Here is a 22,248-nt window from a genome sequence, read left to right on the forward strand (position 1 = left end):
GAAAATTACATCTTGTCCTCTTTTGTGCCTCAAAATCCAGTAGCATATGGACAGTTTGGCACCAGATTAACCATAGTTGTTTCTCTTCACCTCTATTTTTTCCTTAACTGCTTTTTCCCTGTCCATATGTTAACTTATTTACTATATCAAATTTATTTGTAGTAGTGACTTTTATTATGTTTTCCCAAGGTGGCACATATGGATCCTTTGGATTTCTGAAATTAGCAATTATGTTTCTGCTGATAGAAATGTGTAGAGGGACAGAAGATGAGACCTGACCTGAGGTATGGAGGAACATAGCGAAACTACCTCCTACTTGCCTACATCCATTCTTCATCATCTAGCTAGATTGAATAAAACTCCTCTATAAGATTTAATTTGGTGAAAACAAAGTAAGGTTTACAATTCGGTGAAGATACTATTAGTAAAACAAAATATATTTTTACAGAATGAAGAGAGAGCAACAAATGGAAAAAGTCAACGCTAAAAGTGAAGGGTTTGCAATTCCTAGCTTGTCAGACCAGCAACCTGTTCACTGCTTCATCTTCCCTCAACTATTTTCTTCATCTCTCATCTTTCTATTATTTTGCATTTTCTCTTTTATTTTCTGCCTCTGATTTCTTCTTCCTCATCTAGATAGACTATGGAGTTTTACACGTGGCCACTTAACTGATGAGAAAAATATCTTCTGAGGAATATGTCAGCCAGTAAGTGGAAATTAAATCATGACAAACTGGAGCAACTGTTCAGATTATTCAGGTAAATTTAAAGCAAGTCCATATTCAAGGGAAGTGAAACACATTGATGTTTTAGATTAACTAAATTAAAAAATGTTCAGCATGTATTTTGTTTTGGTTTTATGGAACTTAGCTAAAAGATCCTCTTCAAAATATGATATTATCAAGCCATTTATTTTTTACTTCATTAGGGGAGGGTTGTGTCGATCATACTCATTAGTGAATGTCACATTATCTCCATGGTCTCTGCAAATACATTCTCTTATTTCATTTATTTTGTTTCATTCACATACTTTATTATTTTCCCTACCCACCCTTTACCCTGCTAGAGACAATCATTCTATACAATCATTTTTAGTTGTTTGTTTTGGTTTGTTCTTATAAATAATATACTTTTGTATTATGTTACTAAACTTACCTGTTTCTTATATTTGATTCACTGAGTACTATGATTTTTTAAAATCTACTTGTGGTTTTAGGTAAATTTTAAGCTAATGCTTCTAAGACTAGCATTGTTTAAAGTGGATTGATGGTAGGATATGGCGGCTCACACCTGTAATCCCAGTGATCAGAAGGCAGTGGCAGGAGGATCTCTTGAGGTCAGGAGTTCAAGACTAGCCTGGGCAACAAAACAAGAACCTGTCTGCTGGGCGCCTGTAATGCTAGCTACATGGGAGGCTGAGATGGAAAGATCCCTTGAGCCAAGGACTTTGAAACTGCAGTGAGCTATGATAGCACCACCCCACCCCCAAATAAATTAAGGTGAAATGAGTTTTGGATTTGGAGGAAGTTAGCTACTTGGGAATTAGATTGATACTTTTAAGTTTTGTTAGGGCAGGCTAACATCGCCTTTACTCTTGGGTTACTTAAGCTTTACTACCAGAGGTGACCCTTCTGGGAGCCTAGTGAAAGCCATAGTTGTTCAGTTAATCCTCTCTGATGTGGTTGGTTGGAACTTATGCATCTTACACTCCTTTGAATTTTGGAAGGTTTTCAGTTTACATCTCACTAGTTGTTGTTTTTCTCCAGAAATTATTATTTGCCAAGTCTTGTGAATTCTTATCCTATGCATATGCAGCTGAGTATTTGCTGAAAGACTTGAGATTACCCCTATTCAGATTCCTGGAGCTCTTTGTGTAGCTTTCTCTTGTGCAGTAATCTGATTCACAAGTTCCAGCTGCTGAGCCTCCTAAACTCTGATATCTGCCTCTTAGGCACGGTTGGTTGTCTAGTATCTAAAAACAGTTGTTTCTGATATTTTTTGTTTTCTATTATGGGAGGACAATGCAAGAGCCATTTCTTCTATTGTGGCCAAAAGCAGAAGTAAGAAATAAGTTTGGATTTTATGTCTTTTCTGCTTAGTGTTGCTTGATTATCAAAGCCCTCATTTTATATATACAAAAGAAAAGCTCCAAGTTGTAAATTGTATGCTTTTCTGGATGCTGAAACCAAATTGTAGGCAGATTAACAAATTTAGGGTGATTAATCTAGTATCAGCTAAATAAATTTATATTAGCTCATCCCTAATGGCTCACTTTCTCCCAAGGAAACCATAATATTAGCTTGTTGACAGACTAGATAATTAAAAACTAGCCTTTACAAAAATAGCTAAATAGGTCTTATAATCACAGAAAAATCTGAGCATTGGCAGGTAGGGTATTTATTATATCAGTTAATAATAGTCATAAATTATGCATTCATTACTGACTTATACAAAGCAAGGAATTACCAACAGTTCTTGCTCTTAGCAACTTATGGTCCAATGTGGAGAGAGATGAATAAATACATACCTCCTAAAAATATAAAAAAAAGTGATAAAAATAAATCAACAGCATAAATAAAATACAATAATTCTTATAAATGTATAGAAATCATTTAAACAGTGAAAAATCTTTATAGGAGAGTGGTATTGATTTGGGCCTTGAATTGCAGAAAGGATTTTTATATACCTGGAATAGAAGGAAGGACATTGGTGTTGGGAAAGGAAAAAAAGGAGAGAGAAAAACTTGACATGACTCTATGTATAGTAATGGGAGGCACCAAAGCATGACACGCTGAGATCATTATAGTTGCATCAGAGTTTTCGTGTAGGGTATCAGAATGAAAAAAGGCAAAAAAGAAAAAAGAAAGAGAGCAGTAGAGTGTATTGGTATTAAGATCATGAGATTTATAGTGGAAGTTAAGTTTTTAAGTTTCAAGATTTTTTCAACATGTACAAAATATACAAATCATGAAAATAAATTTACTTTCTTAAATCCTTATTTTCTTCATATTCTAGAATAATATCCAGAATATACATGGAACTGAAATAATTCAACAATAAAAACAGACAAGTAATTCCACTAAAAGTGGAAAAAGAATATGAATAGACATTTTTTCAAAAGAAGGGATACAAATGGCCAAGAGGTATATTTTTAAAAAATGCTTGCCATCACTAATAATTAGGGCAATACAAATCAAGGCCATATTGAGAAATTTTCTTACCTGAGTTAGAATGGCTATTAGCAAATGATAAAAAATAACAGATGCTTACTAGAATGCAGAAAAGAAGGAACTCATATACTGTTGGTGGCAATTTCAAGAAGTATAGCCACTATAGGAAATAGTACGGAGATTTCTCAAAAAATTAAAGGTAATATTACTATTACTATATATTAAAAGCAATATTATTATTGGGTATTTACCGAAAGTAAAGGAAATCAGTATATAAAAGGGATGCTTGCACTTGCATGTTTATTGAAGAATTACTTACAATATTAAAGACAGAGAATCAACCTAAGTTTCTATCAATGGATGGATGGGTAAAGAAAACATTGTACGTATACACAACAGAATATAAGTTGACCATAAAAAAGAATGAAATCATATCGTTTCCATTAACATAGATGGGACTGATGGTCATTATCTTAAGTTGAAAAAAATCCAAGCCCAGAAAGAAAAATACATCTTCTCACTCACATGTTGGAGCTAGCAAAGTTGATCTTATGAAGTGGGAAGGGTATGTGGTTGAGGGGTTGAGAAAGAGAGGTTAGTGGGTAGAAACATACAATTAGAAGAAGAAATAAGTGCTAAAGTCTAATAGCAGCTGAATCTGGATAACAACAACATACTGAATCTTTCAAAGTAGCCAGAAGAGAAGACTGAAAATGTTCCCAACACACAGAAATGATAAATACTTTAGATAATGGACACCCCAAATGCCCTGACTTGATTATTACTCAGTTTATTCATGTAGCCAAATATTACGTGTACTCAAAAGTATGTACAAAAATTATGTATCAAAAAAGCATTTTAATATAAAATAAAATTTATTTTTATAGGGTTTCTTTTGACCAATGTGTTTTCACCTCTTTTTCCTAGTCCCAAGTCACTTCTCAAATTGAAGACATAACCAAGCTGGCCAGTAACATGATATACTAGGTACTTTCCACTACTAGGTACTTTTGCAGGTGCTTGGATACTTCTAGATATGGGCTCACACTGCTTACTGATCCTATGTACACCTACAAATCAAAGGAAAGGAAATATATATATATATATAAAGAATATTTAGAGAAGACTTCATCTAATAAGTTAAGATAACCAGTAAGAAAGAGATATTCAAAATCATTGGCAATGACAGAAATGAATATTCAATCAACAAGATATCATTAGATATCTGTTAGAATGGCCAAAATTGTATAGCTACATAATAAAAAATAAAATGTTGACTACCAAAATATGGAATACACCAAAGCAGTTCTAAGAAGCAAGTTTATAGCAATAAAAACCAATATTTAAAAAGAAAAAAAGATCTCAAATAAACAACCTAACATTACATCACAAGAAAATAGGAAAAGAAGAACAAACTAAGCCTAAAGATAATAGAGAAAAGGAAAAAAGATCAGAGCAGAAATAAATGAAATAGTGAATTACGAAAAGTAGAAAAACTCAATAAAACTAAGAGTTTTGAAAATATAAACAAAACTGACAAACTTATAACTGGATTTACTAAGAAAAACAGAGAGAAGACAAATTGAAATGAAAGAGAAAGCATTCTAACTGATACCACAGAAATATAAAAATCCTAAGACTACTATTAATAAGTATTCTCCAACAAATAGATATTAGAACAAATAAATTACTAGACCATTCAATGTACCAAGAATAAATCAGGAAGAAATAGAAAATCTGAAGAAAGCAATAACGAGTGAAGACGTTGGATCAGTAAGAAAAAGTCACCTATCAATGAAAAGCCCGCAACTTTATAGCTTATTTGCTGAATTCTACCAAACATTTAAAAAAGAATTAATATAAATTTTTATTAAACTTTTCCAAAATATTAAAGTGGAGGTAATGCTTCCAAATTCATTTCACAAATTTGGAATTATCCTGCTACAAAATTCAGACAAGGACACTAGACGAAAATAAAATTACAGGATAATAACCTTGATAAACATAGATGCAAAAATCTTCAACAAAATACTAGCAAACTGAATTATATTCACATTAAAAGATTATTCATTATGATCAAGTGGGATTTTTTCCCTGGGATGCAAGAATGGTTCAACCTATGTAAATTAATCATGGTGATATACCACATTAACAGAATGAAGGACAAAAGTCATATGATCATCTTAATAAATGCAAAAGAGGCATTCAAAAAAGTCAATATCCTTTCACAATAAAAACTTTCAACAAATTCGGTATAGAAGGACTTTACCTTAACACAATAAAAGTCCTATATAACAGAACCACAGCTTATGTACTCTGGTTAAAAATTAAAAAGGTTTTCCTCTAAGATCATGAACAAGACAAGAATGTCCACTCTTGCCATTTCTATTCACACAATACTGGAAGTCCTTGCTAGAGCAATTAAAAAAGAGAAACAAAGAAAAGCCATCCAAATTGAAAGGGAGAAGTAAAATTATGTTTGCAGATGACATCATTTTACTTATAAAACCCCCTAAAGGCTCTACCAATAAAACCAAATCTGAGATACTCAGTAAAGTTGCAGAATATAAAATCAACATACAAAAATCAGTCATATTTCTATATACTGACAAAGAACTGTCTGAAAGTAAATCAAGTAATATCTCGTGTACAATAGCGAAAAAAAACGAAAATAATCAGGAATAAATTTAACCAAGGAGGTGAAAGATCTGTACACTGTAATCTATGAAACATTGATTATAAAAATGAAGACACAAATAAATGGAAAAGCATCCCATGTTCAAGGATTGGAAGAATTCATATTGTTAATTATATAACTAAAGTTAACTATTACGTAAATTGCCCATACTACTCAGAGCAATTAGCAATTTCAATCCAACACCTAAACAAAATTCCAGTGCCAGTTTTCTCAGGAATACGAAAAAATTCTAAAATTCATATGGAGCCACAACACAACCTAAATAGTCCGAGCAATCTCAGACATACAGAATAAAGCGTGATACCACCTAACTTCAAAACCTACTGTAAAACTTAAGGAATCAAAACAACATGCTACTGGCATAATGATAGAAATATAGACCATTGGAACAGGGTGGAAGGCCCAGTATAAGTCTACACACTTATAGCCAACTGATTTTCAACAAAGTTGTGAAACACACTCTATGAGGAAAGGAAATCTTTTCAATAAACAGTGCTAGGAAAACAGGATATCCACATACAGAAGACACTAATTAGATCCTAGTATCATTCCACATAAAAATTTCAATTAGCAATGGAATAAAGACTTAAACTACAAAACTACTGGAAGAAAACAGAGGAAATACTTCATGACATTAGTCTGGGAAATGATTTATATATATACTCAAAAGCATAGGCAAGAAAAGCACAAATTAACAAATGGGATCACATCAAACTAAAATGCATCTACACAGCAAAGGGAACATTCAAAAGAGTGAAGAAACAATCTTCAAAATAGGAGAAAATATTTGCAAACCATATATCTGATAAGGGGCTAATATCTAACATTTATAAATAATTTAAACAACTGAATATCAAGAAAACAAATAACCTGATTAAAAAACGAGCTAAGGGCCTGAATAGACATTTCTCAAAGGAACACGTATAAATGGGCAATGAGTTCATTTAAAAAACTCCCAGTATCACTAATTATCAGAGAAATGCAAGTTAAAACCATATTGAGATATTACCTCACACCTGTTAAAATTATGGTTATCAAAAAGATGAAAGATAACTATTGGTGAAGATGTGGAGAAAACAGAACTATTGGACATTGTTGATAGGAATGTAAATTAGAACAGCCCTTATGGAAAACAGTATGGAGACCCCACAAAAAAATACTAAATAAAATTACCATATGATCCAGCAATCTTACTACTGGGTATATTCAAAGGATATGAAATCAGTATGTTGAAGAGACATTTGTACTCTCATGTTTATTGCAGTATTCTTTACAATAGCTAATATATTGATTCAATGTATGTTTTCAGTACCTCAGGAATAAATAATAAAATGTGGCATATATACACAATGGAATACTATTCGGTCTTAAAAAGGAAGGAAATCCTGTCATTTGGCACAACATGGATGAATCTAGAATGCATTATATTAAGTGAAATAATCTAGACACAAGAAGATAAATACTGCATGATCTCACTTATATGTGGAATATTTAGAAAATTGAACTCATAGAAAGAAGCAAAGAGTGAAATGACAGTTACCAGAGGTAAGTTTGTGGATGGGGAAATTGGGAAGATGTTGACCAAATGAAACAAGATTTCAGTTAGAACGAATAGGAAAAAAGTTATATATCATGGCGACAATAGTTAATAATAATATATTGTTTACTTGAAAACTTACAGGACTAGATTCTACGTGTATTTACCACACAAACACAAATAAGTATGTGAAGTAATACTTATGTTAATTGGCATCATTTAAATATTCTGTAGTATATACATGTATTAAAACATCATGTACTTCAGAAATATATGCCATTTTTAGTTGTCAATTAATAAATACATACATACATAAAATGTTGAGGAGGAAGATGAAATGGTAGCATCGCTAATGAGCGAGTATTAAGGGAGCCATTCCAGAGAGCAATATGGTACTACTTAGACAAACTGAAAATACAAATACTTATAACGTAGAAATAATACTCCCAGTAATATTTTCCAAATACATCTTCAGTGAGTCATAAGGAAATATGTGTATGCATGTTTATTTCAGTGTTATTTGTGATTGCAAGAGGATAAATGTAACTTTCTGTCCATTTCAAAGTCAATATAGTGGGTAAGTAAACTGTAAAGAACACTTAACAATGTAACAATCACAATTTTCATCACTTAATAAAATGCTAAAGAGAAAAAGAAAGTGAAAAGGAAAGAAAGAAAACATGGGTGAAAAAGGAAATAAATGTTACCCATACATGGAAAAACACCAGTCAATGGAAACAGACCTAAAAATAAGAGAGACTTTAGAATACTGACTTTAAATGTTGAAAGATCTGAAGAAAACACGAAAATAATGTAAAGAAAACTAAAAGATACTGAGAAAAAGAGAACAAATTAGACATGGAAAACATACACAAAGAAGAGAGCAATAGACACTAGGGCCTATTTGAGTGTGGAGTGTGGAAGAGGGGTGAGAATCAAAAACCTACCGAGCACCATGCTTATTACCTGGGTGAGAAAATAGTCTGTACCAACCGCCGGCAACACACAATTCACCTATATAACAAACCTGCACATATACCCTTGAAACTAAACTAAAAGTTAAAAAATAAAATAAAATAAACCACTAAATGGCTTTAACAGCAACTTACACACTTACACATTTTTACAGTAAAAAAGAATTTAACATCAACTTACACACTTACACATTCTTACAGTAAAAACAATTGTGAACTTGAAGATAGTGATAAACACTCAACCGAAATAATTTTTTTTCTAAAAGTAACAGAGTAAGCAGAGTTTTGATGAACTGTGGATCAACGGTCTAAGATGTGCATATTCCCAGGAGGAGAATCAGGAATGTTTGAAAAATTTTCAAATTGATATAAACTATAAACCCAAGATCCAAATGGCTAAATGAGATACATGAAATAAAGAGAAAGAAAACTGTGCCAAATTACATCAAATCAAATTGTTGAAACCCTAGGGAGGAGAAAATACTAAAAACATGCAGAAAAAAAAAAACCCAAAATGTAAAAATAATGAAATGAGTTCTGATTTCTCGTTTTAAAAAACGAAGCCAAAATTATATTGACATCTTTAAATGCAAAAACACATACAACTGTCAAACGAAATTTCGTATTGAATAAAAATCACCCTCAAAAGTTAATGCCAAATAGAGCCCTTTTCAGAAAAACACAGAACGATATACTCACAGCCATGAATCTGCATTTAAGAAATAGTAAAACAAATTATTGGGACCGAAAGAACATGGTAGTAGAAGAACCTAGAACTACACAAAGGAATAGAAACTGCCAGAATGAAGGAACCAAGGGCAACTAAAAGATAATGCATAGGACAACTTAAAAAAAAAAAAAAAAAAAAGACAGTATATTTAAACTTAGTCATATCGATAATTACATTTTATGTAAGTGGTCTAAAACATTTCAATAAAGAAGCAATACACCCTCCCTGAGATGACTAGAGTAGATTAAAAAAAAAGTAAAATATAACTGTAGGCATTTCCAGAGGATGCACATGAAATATAAAGAAATAGACAGCCAAAACATTAAAAATATATAATGCAAGTATACTCATATATGGATCATCATTATATAAATATATTAATAAAGTTGGAATAGCTATATTTTTATTAGAACAAAGACTGGTGTGAAGAATATTATAAGAGATAAAGAGGGCATATGAAAATAAATATTCTAATTGAAAAGACAAAACAATCCCAAATATATATATATATTTAACATCAGTGCTCAACATATATGAAACAAAACTGACAGAACTATCAATAGAAATAGACAAATGTATTATTATATCTAGAAATTTCAATATTTCTCTTTCATAAATAATTGACAACAGTATCAACCAAATTAATGAATTTATATTTTAAAAACACTCTGGCTGCACCTGCCAGTGCCCCAACCCTATGCTAATATCGCCACCACTGCAACTACCTGCACAATTACCAGTGGGTACCCCATGCCACCCCAACCATGCTGCCTCACCCCAGCACCTGCTAGCATCCTGCCACAGCTAATGAGCATGCACTCGCTATGCTGCCACTGCTGCTGCTGTGGGCAATGACACCCATACGTTCAAAATAAAGTGTTGGAGAAAAATGTACAAAGCAAATGGAAAGCAGAAAAAAGCAGGAGTTGCCAACACAATTGCAGACAAAACGTACTTTAAAACAACAAAGATAAAAAATATATAGAAGGGCATGACATATTGGTAAAGGATTAGATTCAAAATCAAGTCCTAACTCTCCTAAGCATGCATGTACTCAACACAGGAGCATTCAATTTCATAAAGCAAATTCTTAGAGACCTTCAAACAGACTTAGCCTTCCACTCAATGACAGTAGGAGACTTCAACATCCTACTGATAATATTAGACAGATCATTGAGGTAGAAAGTTAATAAAGATATTCAGGACCTGAACTCAGCACTGGATAAAATGGATTTGATAGATATCTATAGAATTCTCCACCCAAAACCAATGAAATATCTTTCTTCTCATGATCATATGGCACATACTCCAAAATCAATCACATAATTGGACATAAAACACTCCTCAGCAAATGTAAAAGAAATGAAATCATAACAACCACTCTTTTGGACCACACTGCAAAACAATTAGAGATCGAGACTAAGAAAATTGCTCGAAACCATAAAATTACATGGAAAATTGAATAACCTGTTCCTGAATGACTTTTAAGTGGTGAAATTAAGACAGAAATCAAGAAGTTCTTTGAAACTAATGGGAACAAAGATACAACATGCCAGAATCTCTGGCACACAGCTAAGGCAGTGTTAAGAGGGAAATTTATGGCACTAAATGCCCATATCAGAAAGTTAGAACGTTCTCAATTCAATAACCTAATACCACAACTAAAAGAACTAGAGGACGAAGAGCAAACCAATCCTAAAGTTAGCAGAAGACAAGAAATAACCAAAATCAGAGCTGAACTGAAGGAGACTAAGACACAAGAAATCATTCAAAACTTCAATGAATTCAGGAGTTGATTTTTTGAAATAAAATAAAATAAAATAAAACAGATCACTAGCTAGACTAATAAAGAAAAGACAGAAGATCAAAATGCATAAACACAATGAGACATAACAATGAGGACGTTAAACTGACCCCTCAGAAATACAACATGCTATTGTAGAATATTATGAATACTTCTACGCACAACACAAGGATGCCCTATCCGATACAGTAATAGAAGCTCTGGAGAGAGCAATCAGGCAAGAGGAAGAAAAAGCAATGGCATCCAAATATAAAGAGAGAAAGTCAAATTTTCCCTGTTTTCAGACAACATGATTCTATATATAGAAAACCCCCATAGTCTTGGCCCAAAAGCTCCTTAAGCTGATAAACGACTTCAGCAAAGTCTCAGGATACAAAATCAGTGTACAAATATTACGATATTCCTGTATACCAACAATAGTCAAGCTGAAAGCCAAATCAGGAATACAATTCCATTCACAAATTGCCACAAAAAGAATAAAGTACCAAGAAATACACCTAACCAAGGAGGCTAAAGATCTCTACAAGAACTAAAAACCACTGTTCAAAGAAATCAGAGAGGACAAAAATAAATGAGAAAACATTTCATGGTCATGGATAGGAAGAATCAATATTTTGAAAATGACTATACTGCCCAAAGTGATTTATAGATTCAGTGCTATTTCTATTAAACAACGAATGACATTCTTCACAGAACTAGAAAAACTTATTTTAAAATTTATATGGAAACAAAAAAGAGCCCAAATAGCCAAGCAATCCTGAAGAAAAATAACAAAGCTGGAGGCATCACATTACCTGACCTTAAACTAAACTACAGGCTACAGTAACCAAAACAAGATGGTACTGGTACAAAAACAGACACATAGCCCAATGGAACAGAATAGAGCCCAGAAATGAGGCCACACACCTACAACCGTCTGATCTTCGACAAAGCTGATAAAAACAAGCAATAGAGAAAGAAAGTTTCTATTCTATAAATGGTGCTGGGAGAACTGGCTAACCCTCTGTAGAAGATTGTAACTGGACTCTTTCCTTATAAAATATAAAAATCAACTGAAGATGAATTAAAAACTTAAATGTAAAATCCAAACTATAAAAACCCTGGAAGACAACCTAGGCAATACCATTCTGGACATAGAAACAGGCAAAGATTAAATGATGAACATGCCAAAAGCAATTGCAACAAAAGCAAAAATTGACAAATGAGATCTAGTTAAACTAAAGAGCTTTTGTACAGCAAACGAAATTATCAATAAACAGACAACCTACAAAATGAGAGGAAAGTTTTGCAAATTATGCATCTGAAAAACGTTTAATATCCAGCATCTATAAGGAACTTAAACAAATTTAGAAGAAAAACAAACAACTCCCTTAAATAGTGGGCAAAGCAAATGAACAGATACTTTTCAAAAGAAGACATACAAGTGGCCAACATACATATGAAAGAAAAAGCTCAATATCACCAGTCGTTAGAGAAATGCAAATCAAAACCACATGAGATAATATTTTACACATCAGAATGGCTATTATTAAGACGTCAAAAAATAATAGGTGCTGTTGAGGTTGTGGAGAAAAAGGAACACTTATACACTGTTGGTGGGACTGTAAATTGGTTCACTGTTTTGTTGAAAACCGTGTGACAATTCCTCAAAGACCTAAAAACAGAACTACCATTCAATTTAGCAATCCCATTATTGAATATATGCCCAAAGAAATGTAAATCATTCTATCATAAAGAAACATGCATGTGTATGTTCATGGTAGCAGTATTTACGATAGCAAAGACAAGGAATCAACCTAAATGCCCATCAGTGGTACACTGGATAAAGAAATTGTAGTACATATGCACCATGGACTACTACGCAGCCATATAAAATGAGATCATGTGCTTTTCAGGAACATGGAGAGAGCTGGAGGCTATAATCTTTAGGAAAATAACACAGGAACATAAAACCAATACCGCATGTTCTCAATTATAAGTGGGAACTAAACGATGAGAACACACAGACATTTAGACAGGAACAACAGACACTGGGGCCTATGGGAGGGTGACGGGTGGGAGGAGGGAGAGGATCAGGAAAAATAACTAATGGTTACTACGTTTAATACCTGGGTGACAAAATAACCTGTACAACAATCCCCTGTGACATGAGTTTACCTATGTAAAAAACCTGCACATATACACCTGATCTGAAAATAGAAGTAAAAAAATGAAATTCACCTTTAAAAAATTTTAAAAAGTCAAAGCACTCTGCAAAATAATGATAGAATAGAAATTTTTTGCCAAGTATAAATTGTAACTGCCCTAAGACAGTGGCTATGCTGGTGAAATCAAGACTTATTAAGGGGATTAATGTGCAAAGAGCATGTTGTTGTTTTTTCTCCATAGCAAATTTATATTAGAAATCAGTAACATAAAATGTATTAGAAAATCCTTGAATCATTTGAAATAATACTATTCAAATCAATGAACAAATCATAGAAATTACCATATTAATTCTAAATTACTTTGAACTGAGAGATTAGTATAAACCATCAAAAATAGCAGGATACAGCAAAAAAGTCATTTTACAAAATTTGTTATTTTAAGCACTTACACAAAATGACATAGAAATCTGAATAATGCCAAATCTATTAAACACATTAAATGTGTTATATAAAAATGTTTTAACAAAGAAACTCCAGGCTCAGATAGCTTCACCAGTGAATTATATTAAACATTTCAGGAAGAAATAATTTGAAATTTGCAAAAAATTTTCAGAATAGAGAAGAGCAAAAACAATAATCGATTACTTTAGTGGACCCAGTATAACAAAATGAGAAATTTGCATTAAAAAAAGTAACATGGTTAGAGAAGAAAAACTCTTTAAGAAAATTTTAGTGAATCAAATTTTGAAATATATATAATATATAAAATACATATTATATTCAACTTATGCTTATTTTTAGAAAAACAAACAACATCTAATTATTAACCAATAAAATGCACTAAATTAGTAGAATAATCAAAAAACATTATTTTATCTCAATTCATGCAAAAGCATCATTTAACAAAATTTAATCTCTGCCTCAATTAATTTTGTGTAGAACACTTGAGACTGAGTAATTTGCAAAGAAAATAGGTTTATTTGGTTTATAATTCTGGTGACTGAAAAGTCCAAGATTCAGTGGCTGCATCTGGTGAGGGCCTCCTGTTGCTTTAATTCGTCACAGAAAGAGGAAGGGGAGAGGATGTGTACAAAGAGATCACATGGTGAGAGAGAAAGAAAGAGATAAAAACCAAGGAAGCCAGACTCTTTTTAACAACCCACTCTTGTGGTAATTAATCCGATTCTGGGACGGCAAGAACTCATTAACTCCTGAGGGAACACATTAATCTATTCATGAAGGATTTTCCCCCATGACCCAAATAGGCCCTACATTTCAACTAAGGCCCTACATTTCAAACTAGGCCCTACATTTCAACACAGCCAAAATGGGGATAAAACTTCAATGTAAGTTTTGGGAGAGACAAAGTACATCCAAACTGTAGCAATTCCCATCACAAAAAAATCTCTTAATGAACCAGAAGAAAAAGCATCAGTCTTCTCAATATTGAAAGGCAGAAAACTTTTCACCTAACATCAAACAAAAATATCCATTCTCAGCACTCTGAATCAACATTTACTATGTGGTCTATTCAGTGAACATGCCACAAAAATTAAATGAAAGCTTCAGTCTGGAAAAGAAAAAACAAAGCTTTTTTTATTCACATAAAGTATGATAGTCAGGTAAAATTGAAGGAATCTAGCTGAAACTACTATAACTAATGAATAAATATACCAAGATCACAAGAAATTGTGTACATTTGAAAAACTATATTTCTATGTACTAGAAATAATTGATAAAAGAATACCATTTATTATAGCATATATTTAAATGTAAAAGCTGAAATTATGAAATGTTTAGAATATGAAAGAGATTTATGAACTTGGGTAAGATAAATATGTATTTGTTAAGCCACAAAAAAATCCCACTAATTACATTTTAAAAATAAATTGGATTTCAAAAAAATTAAAGCAAAGGAAATTTGGTCCTTGCAGGACATTGTTAAGAAGATACAAATGGATATCACAGACAGGCAAAAATGTGCACAGTGTAAAGGACTATAAATCTAGAATGTATAAAGACAAATATTTGTAATCTGGAAGTGACTTAGGTTAGCTGGGGCTGCCATAACAAAATGCCAAAGATTAGGAGGCTTAAGCAACAGGCATTTTTCACAGTCCTGGAGGCTGCAAGTCTGACATTAGGGTGTCAGCAGATTGGCCTTTGATGAGGACCCTCTTCCTGGCCTTGTTTGCTGACATGACCTTCTTCCTTGTGCATGAGCAGAGCAAGAGAACTTTGTTCTCTCTTCTCTTCTTGTAAAGATTGTCTTAGTCTGTTCTCATGCTGCTTTAAGGACATACCTAAGACTGGGTAATTTATAAAGGAAAAAGGATTAATTGACTCACATTTCCATAGAGCTGGGAAGGCCTCAGTAAATTACAATTATGGTGGAGGTAAACAAGTCCTTCTTCAAATGGTGGCAGGAAGAAGAAGTGCAGAGCGAACTGGGGAAAAGTCTCTTATGAAACCATGAGTACTCACTTACTATGAGGAGAACAGCAGCATGGGGATAACCGCCCCCATGATTCAATTATCTCCCACAAGATCCCTCCTATAACATGTGGAGATTATGGGAACTATAGTTCAAGATGAGATTTGGGTGGGGGCACAGCCAAATCATACCATTCTGCTCCTGGCCCCTCCTAAATCACATGTCCTCACATTTCAAAACACAATCATGCCTTCCCAACAGTTTCCCAAAGTCTTAACTCATTTCAGGATTAACTCAAAAGTCCAAGTCCATAGTGTCAACTGAGAGAAGGCAAGTTCCTTCTGCCTATGAGCCTGTAAAATCAAAAGCAAACTCGTTACTTCCAAGTTATAATGGGGGTACATTCCAAGTGGAAGAAATTGGCCAAAGCAAAGAGACTACTGGCTCCATGCAATTCTCAAATCCAATAGGGCAGTCTTTAACCTTAAAGTTCCAAAGTGATCTCCTTTGACTCCATGTCTTAAATCCAGGTCACACTGATGCAAGAGGTGGGTTTCTACAGCCTTGGGCAGCTCTGCCTCTGTGGCTTTGCAGGGTACAGCCACCTTCCCAGCTGCTTTCATGGGCAGCTTTTCCAGGTGCACAGTGCAGACTCTATGTGGCTCTACCATTCTGGGGTGTGGAAGACACTGGCTCTCTTCTTACAGCTCCATTATGCAGTACCTCAGTGGTGACCTTGTATGGGGGCTCTAACCCCACATTTCTGTCCTGTACTACCCTAGCAGAGGTTCTCCATGAGGGTTCCACCCCTGCAGCAAAATTCTGTCTGGACATCTAGGAGTTTCCATACATTCTATGAAATCTAGGTGGAGGTTCCTCAACCTCAATTCTTGACTTCTTTGCACCCACAGGCCCAACACGATGTGAAACCTCCCAAGGCTTGGGGCTTGCACCCTCTGAAGCAATGGCCTTGGCTGTATATTGGCCCATTTTAGCCAAGGCTGGAATCCAGGGCACCTAGTCCTTAGACTGCACAAAGCAGCAAGGTCTTGGGCCTGGCCCAGAAAACCATTTTTTCCTCCTAGTCCTCTAGGCCTTTGATAGGTGGGGTTGCTGTGAAGGTCTATGACATGCCCTGGAGACATTTACCCCATTGTCTTGGTGAATAATATTTGTCTCCTCATTACCTTTGCAAATTTCTGTAGCCAGCTTGAATTTCTCCTCAGAAAATGGGTTTTTCTTTTCTATCACAATGTCAGTCTGCAAATTTTGCAAACATTTATGCTCTGCTTCCTCTTGAACACTTTACCACTTATAAATTTCTTCTACCAGATACCCTAAACCATCTCTCTCAAGTTCAAAGTTCCACAGTTCTCTAGGGCAGGGGAAAAATGCCACCAGTTGATTTGCATAGCAACAGTCACCTTGCTTCAGTTCCCAACAAGTTCCTCATCTCCATCTGAGACCACCTCAGCCTGGACTTCACTGTTCATACAATATCAGCACTTCGGTCAAAGCCATTCAGCAAGTCTCTAGGAAGTTCTAAACTTTCCCACATCTTCCTGTCTTCTGAGCCATCCAAGTCTCTAGGAAGTTCCAAACTTGCTCACATTTTTCTGTCTTTTTCTGAGCCCTCCAAACTGTTCCAACTTCTGCCTGTTATCCAGTTCCAAAGTTGCTTCCACATTTTTGGGTATGCTTACAACAATGCCTACTCTCTGTGGTACCAATTTACAGTTTTAGATTGTTCTCACACTGCTATAAGGATATACCTGAGACTGGGTATAAATAATAGGGCTTGATTGACTCTGCAGGGCTGGGAAGGCCTCAGGAAAATTACAGTCATGGAAAAAGGGGAAACAGTCACTTCCTTCTTCACATGGTGTCAGGAAAGAGAATCGCAGAGCAAAATGGGAAAAAGTTCCTTATAAAACCATCAGATCTCATGAGAACTCACTCAGTATCCTGAGAACAGCACGGAGAAACTGCCCCCATAATCTAACCATCTCCCTCAAGTTCCCTCCCACAACACGTGGGGATTATGGGAACTACAATTCAAGATGTGATTTGGGTGGGGGCATAGCCAAATTATATCACACACTACTCTCATTATGTAAACTCAGCTCTCATGACCTCATCTAAACTTAGGCACCTCCTAAAAGTCCCACCTAGTACTGTCTCATTGAGGGTTATGAATACCACATGTGAAATTTTGGAGCTGATACAAACATTCCATCCATAGCAAGAAGGTATAAAATAAATTTTACAACTAGATTAGATAAACATCTATTAAAATATATACTAGATATAAATGGATAATTCCTGAATAAAAATTTGTATGTATGTCTTATAATTACATGATAACTTACTTAAAATCATTAGTCATCAGCAAAATGAAAATCATCAGCACAAAATATTCACTACAGACCCACCAAAATGAGTTAAGTAAAAAGACAAACAATATCATGAGGATAGAGAGAAACTGGAAGGAGCATTCTTATGTTGCTGATAGGAATACAAACGGTACACACACTCTTAAAAGGCTTCGCATTTTTTAAATATATCAGACATAAACTTATTGTATAACCAGCAATTTCAATCCTAGGTAGCAATCCAAAAAACAAAAAAACCCCCAGAAAGCATATGTCTACACACAAATCTGTACATAAGTCATATTCCCAACAGTTTTACTCACAATAAATAAAAAATGAGAATGAAAGTTTACTAAAAAGTGAGTGGATAAACAGATTGCCCTGTATTCATACAATTAAGTAATATTCAATAATATTTGGCCAGACATGGTGGCTCACACCTGTAATCCCAGCACTTTGGGAGACCAAGGCGGGTGGATCACCTGAAGTCGGGAGTTCAAGACGAGCCTGACCAACATGGAGAAACCCTCATCTCTACTAAAAATACAAAATTAGCTGAATGTGGCCGTGCATGCCTGTAATCCCAGCTACTCGGGAGGCTGAGGCAGGAGAATTGCTTGAACCCAGGAGGCAGAGGTTGAGGTGAGCCGAGATCGTGCCATTGCACTCCAGCCTGGGCAACAAGAGTGAAACTCCATCTCAAAAAAAATTATAATTATAATTATTATTATTTTTACCAGCAAATTATTAATACACATAATAAATACCCACTAACACACACATAATATATGATATATGCAAAATACGTAAAAAGATGAACAAAATACATTTTAAAATGCTAGGTCATAAAGCAGACACCAAGACCAGACACATAGTTACATGAAATTTTAAAATAGGTAAACCTAATCCATGTTGCCAGAAAATAGCTCATTGTTGGCTGGAGGTATATATTAGTGGAGATGGAGAGTGGCTGACAGTGAAGCATCATGGGGCAACTTCTTGTGGTGCTAGAATAGTTTATATCTTGATTGTTGTGGTTACCATTCACATGATGGTACATATTTATTAAAATAATCAAGTTGAACATTTAAAATATATTCATTTCATTGACTGCATAATTACAGCTCAACAAAGTTGAATTACATAAATTGGATCTGAACTGGGATATTCATAGTGCTTTAGAGTGCCAGAGAGAAGTAAATTCTTTTACAATTTCTTAGCCCAGAAAAACTATGTACAGGCATTAGGTCTAGATTCTCACATTGTAAGATTACTCTTGTATCATAACATTTTTATGAAAACATGAGAAACATTTTTATCTTATAAATATGCATTAAAATCATCAATGTTATTTAACTTATATATTTTAATCACATAAATAAAAATTGATAAGTGCCATTTGATTGAACATTTATTTCCTGAAAATTAATAAGATGGCAATAAAATATTTGAACTGCAGCTACATAATATGGCTTAGAAAGCTTTATTTGTTATACATAACAAAAAATGGTTAATGTCTTATTACGTATTGAGGTTTTCTTTAAAACAATAAACTTCTTATAATCAGAAGGACGTTATACTAAATTGATAAAGTTTAGGTTATCACAGTCAAAATAAAACCATCCTGGTAGGAACCTGAAATGCCTGAACCAGTGCCATGAAGTAAGGAGATTCTTATACAGTTGAAACATGCTATTATAAAATTTCAAAAGCTCATAATAGGAATGCTTCAAAAAAATAAACCATAACCAAAACAAACAAAACAAACAAACAAAAAAACAGGAACAGATGGAGAAAATCGTAACCCCTCTAAAGAATACCTTATTATTTGTAAATAAGTAAAATAATCATAATTTGGGTGCTAAATTTGTAGCAGTTTTATCTGTTTGGTGAAACTATAAAAAATAATTTTGGGCACACTACCAAGGTGTATTTTATCTTTATTTAGCAAAATAATCAAATAATTAAAGGGGGTGAAATATGCCAATCTCATAAAGTTAGAAACAAAATATTTTTTGTTTTATTTTGCTTTGCATATTATTTCAACCTACACAACCTTTGTCAGCTGACTGTAAGTGGCATATGTCACAGATTGGTAGATCTCAGCCCACCTACAGCTATGTGTATCTGGGGTATCAAATTTGTTCTCATTAGCTTGCCAGAATCCATATTTTTGCAGGGGTGGTTGGAGGTGGGTGGTAACACACGTTTTACTTCAAACAGAAAGTATAATCCAAAGACTATGAATAAATGCACTTTAACACTAGGGATAATAATACAAATAACAGGGATTTTTTTTTTTTTTAATACTGTTCATATGGTACAAATTTCTCAAAATAGCTAAAAGAACATTTAAACTGTTTTTAGCCATAGTAGGTGTGGTGATTCACACACTAGGAAATTTATTCTATTTTGGGGAAAATAATCATGAACTTTGTTTCGGATTGTTTATATCAAAGATTTATATGTAAGTTTGCATGATGAGTGACCAAATCCCTTGGCAACCCTTCATCCCAATTACATAGAAATATATTAATGCAAAATTAGGCCTTTTATTTTATTTACTGATAGAAAATAATATGAAACTTGAGGCTTATATTAAGAAATGCAGTCAATGATGTCATTCATGTTCATGAAATGATAGCACTTTAAAATAAAATAGTGAGGTTTCAATTATGGTCTAGATATCTTGGATATTTGTAGCTTTCTTCATTTTGTCCAGAATATCGTTATCCACTAAACTCTTTGTTTAACAGACTAGAATACTAGCTGGGTGTTGTGTAGCTCAACTCAAAACCACTCCAAACACATGATCAATACTCCCTGCAAGACCTTAAAAGGAACATACGCTGGAGTTACGAAATATGAAGACAGAGGCAAGCAGTTCTTAAACTGCCATTCAGGTCTTTCCAGTGAGACAGTAAATGAGAGTGGAGTCTTAAAAAACAACAACAGTAACAACAACAAACCTTTTATGTTGAAATGCTTTTATCTCTTTAGAATAACTAAAGCAGTATATGAATATTATGTAACATATGGAAAATACAGTAATTTAAAATGGCTGATAAACTCAAACATACAAGATAATATGGTGAACATGTTACTGCAATACTTCATAGTTTTGCTATACAAATGTTAAAAATAAACTATACCTTTAATTACATGTATTAGAGAGAACTTACGTGTGAAAAATTACTTGTGCATCTGTATAACAAGTCAAATTTATATTGGATGTCCAATACCAAACTATTTGAAAATGACATCCTACAATTAGTGATTATCAAGAGTCATTATATATACTCTTGATATGAAATTAAAATATAGATTACTTAAAATGCTTTAAGATTTTCTTCAACAAATTGGCATTTTCTATATCTAAATCTTTATGGTATTTGATTTACCCAATAAGTATGACAATGCTTAAACAAAATTTTATTTTTAGTTTTTATCTGAAATAACTATAAATGCATTTAATATGTTAACTATTTTTATGTAATAAAAATGTTTTAATATAAAACATTTCCTTTTGTCTCATAATTTATTCTTTGCATATAGGTACCTATATAAAATGAAATAAAATTAGAAATCTTATGTTTACATACATATGAATTTAATATAGAAGTATTATATATATATATACACATATGTATGTTTAATATCTTTTAAAATCTCAGTTCAAATGCCAGAGAAATTTAAATAGAATAATCATTAAGAAGGGGGAAAACATTGAAATGAGACATCTATTATGTATAGGCCAAAAAAACCCTTTTTTAAAAAAATAAAGGAAAGACAGCTTTATAACAGCATCTAAAGCATAAGGTTAAACAGATTAAAGCAACCAACTATGAAATGTTCACAATGTGTTCTATCACTAACTTTGTTTTAGATTTTTTTTAATATACTTTTAAGTTCTGGTATACATGTGCAAAACAGGCAGGTTTGTTACATAGGTATACACGTGCCATTGTGGTTTGCTGCACCCATCAACCCATCATCTACATTAAGTATTTCTCCTACTGCTAGCCCTTGCCTAGCCCCCTAGCCCCCTACAGGCCCCAGTGTGTGATGTTCCCCTCTCTGTGTCCATGTGTTCTCATTGTTCAACTCCCACTTATGAGTGAGAACATGTTTTTAAAGTCTGTAGTTAAAAAGTTGTCTTAAGTTTGTGAGTATAATTTATGACTGTTAATACTCCCCACCCTATTATTACTCTAGTTTTTTCCTTTGTAGATCATTCTGGTAAAAATTGTACTTTTGATTTTTTTGAGGTATAGTGAGATAATACAGTAAGTTTGGGAATGTCAAGAAGTTGATAAAATAAATGTTAATTTTGTAACAGTCACGAGTAATTTTTTTGTCTTTTGAAGGCAATCTATTAAGTG

At 33.5% G+C, this 22,248-nt stretch overlaps 1 long non-coding RNA gene across 1 annotated transcript; it reads left to right on the forward strand.

Moving 5' to 3' along the window:
- The first annotated feature begins 642 nt into the window (after positions 1-642).
- On the forward strand, positions 643-20,736 carry LOC134735826 (uncharacterized). Its single transcript, XR_010119354.1, has 3 exons — positions 643-759; positions 7,178-7,413; positions 20,623-20,736. It is a non-coding gene; the product is annotated as an uncharacterized lncRNA (long non-coding RNA).
- The last annotated feature ends 1,512 nt before the right edge of the window (positions 20,737-22,248 follow it).

Source organism: Symphalangus syndactylus, chromosome 2, assembly GCF_028878055.3.
Source record: "Symphalangus syndactylus isolate Jambi chromosome 2, NHGRI_mSymSyn1-v2.1_pri, whole genome shotgun sequence".
NCBI classification, from domain to species: Eukaryota; Metazoa; Chordata; class Mammalia; order Primates; family Hylobatidae; genus Symphalangus; species Symphalangus syndactylus.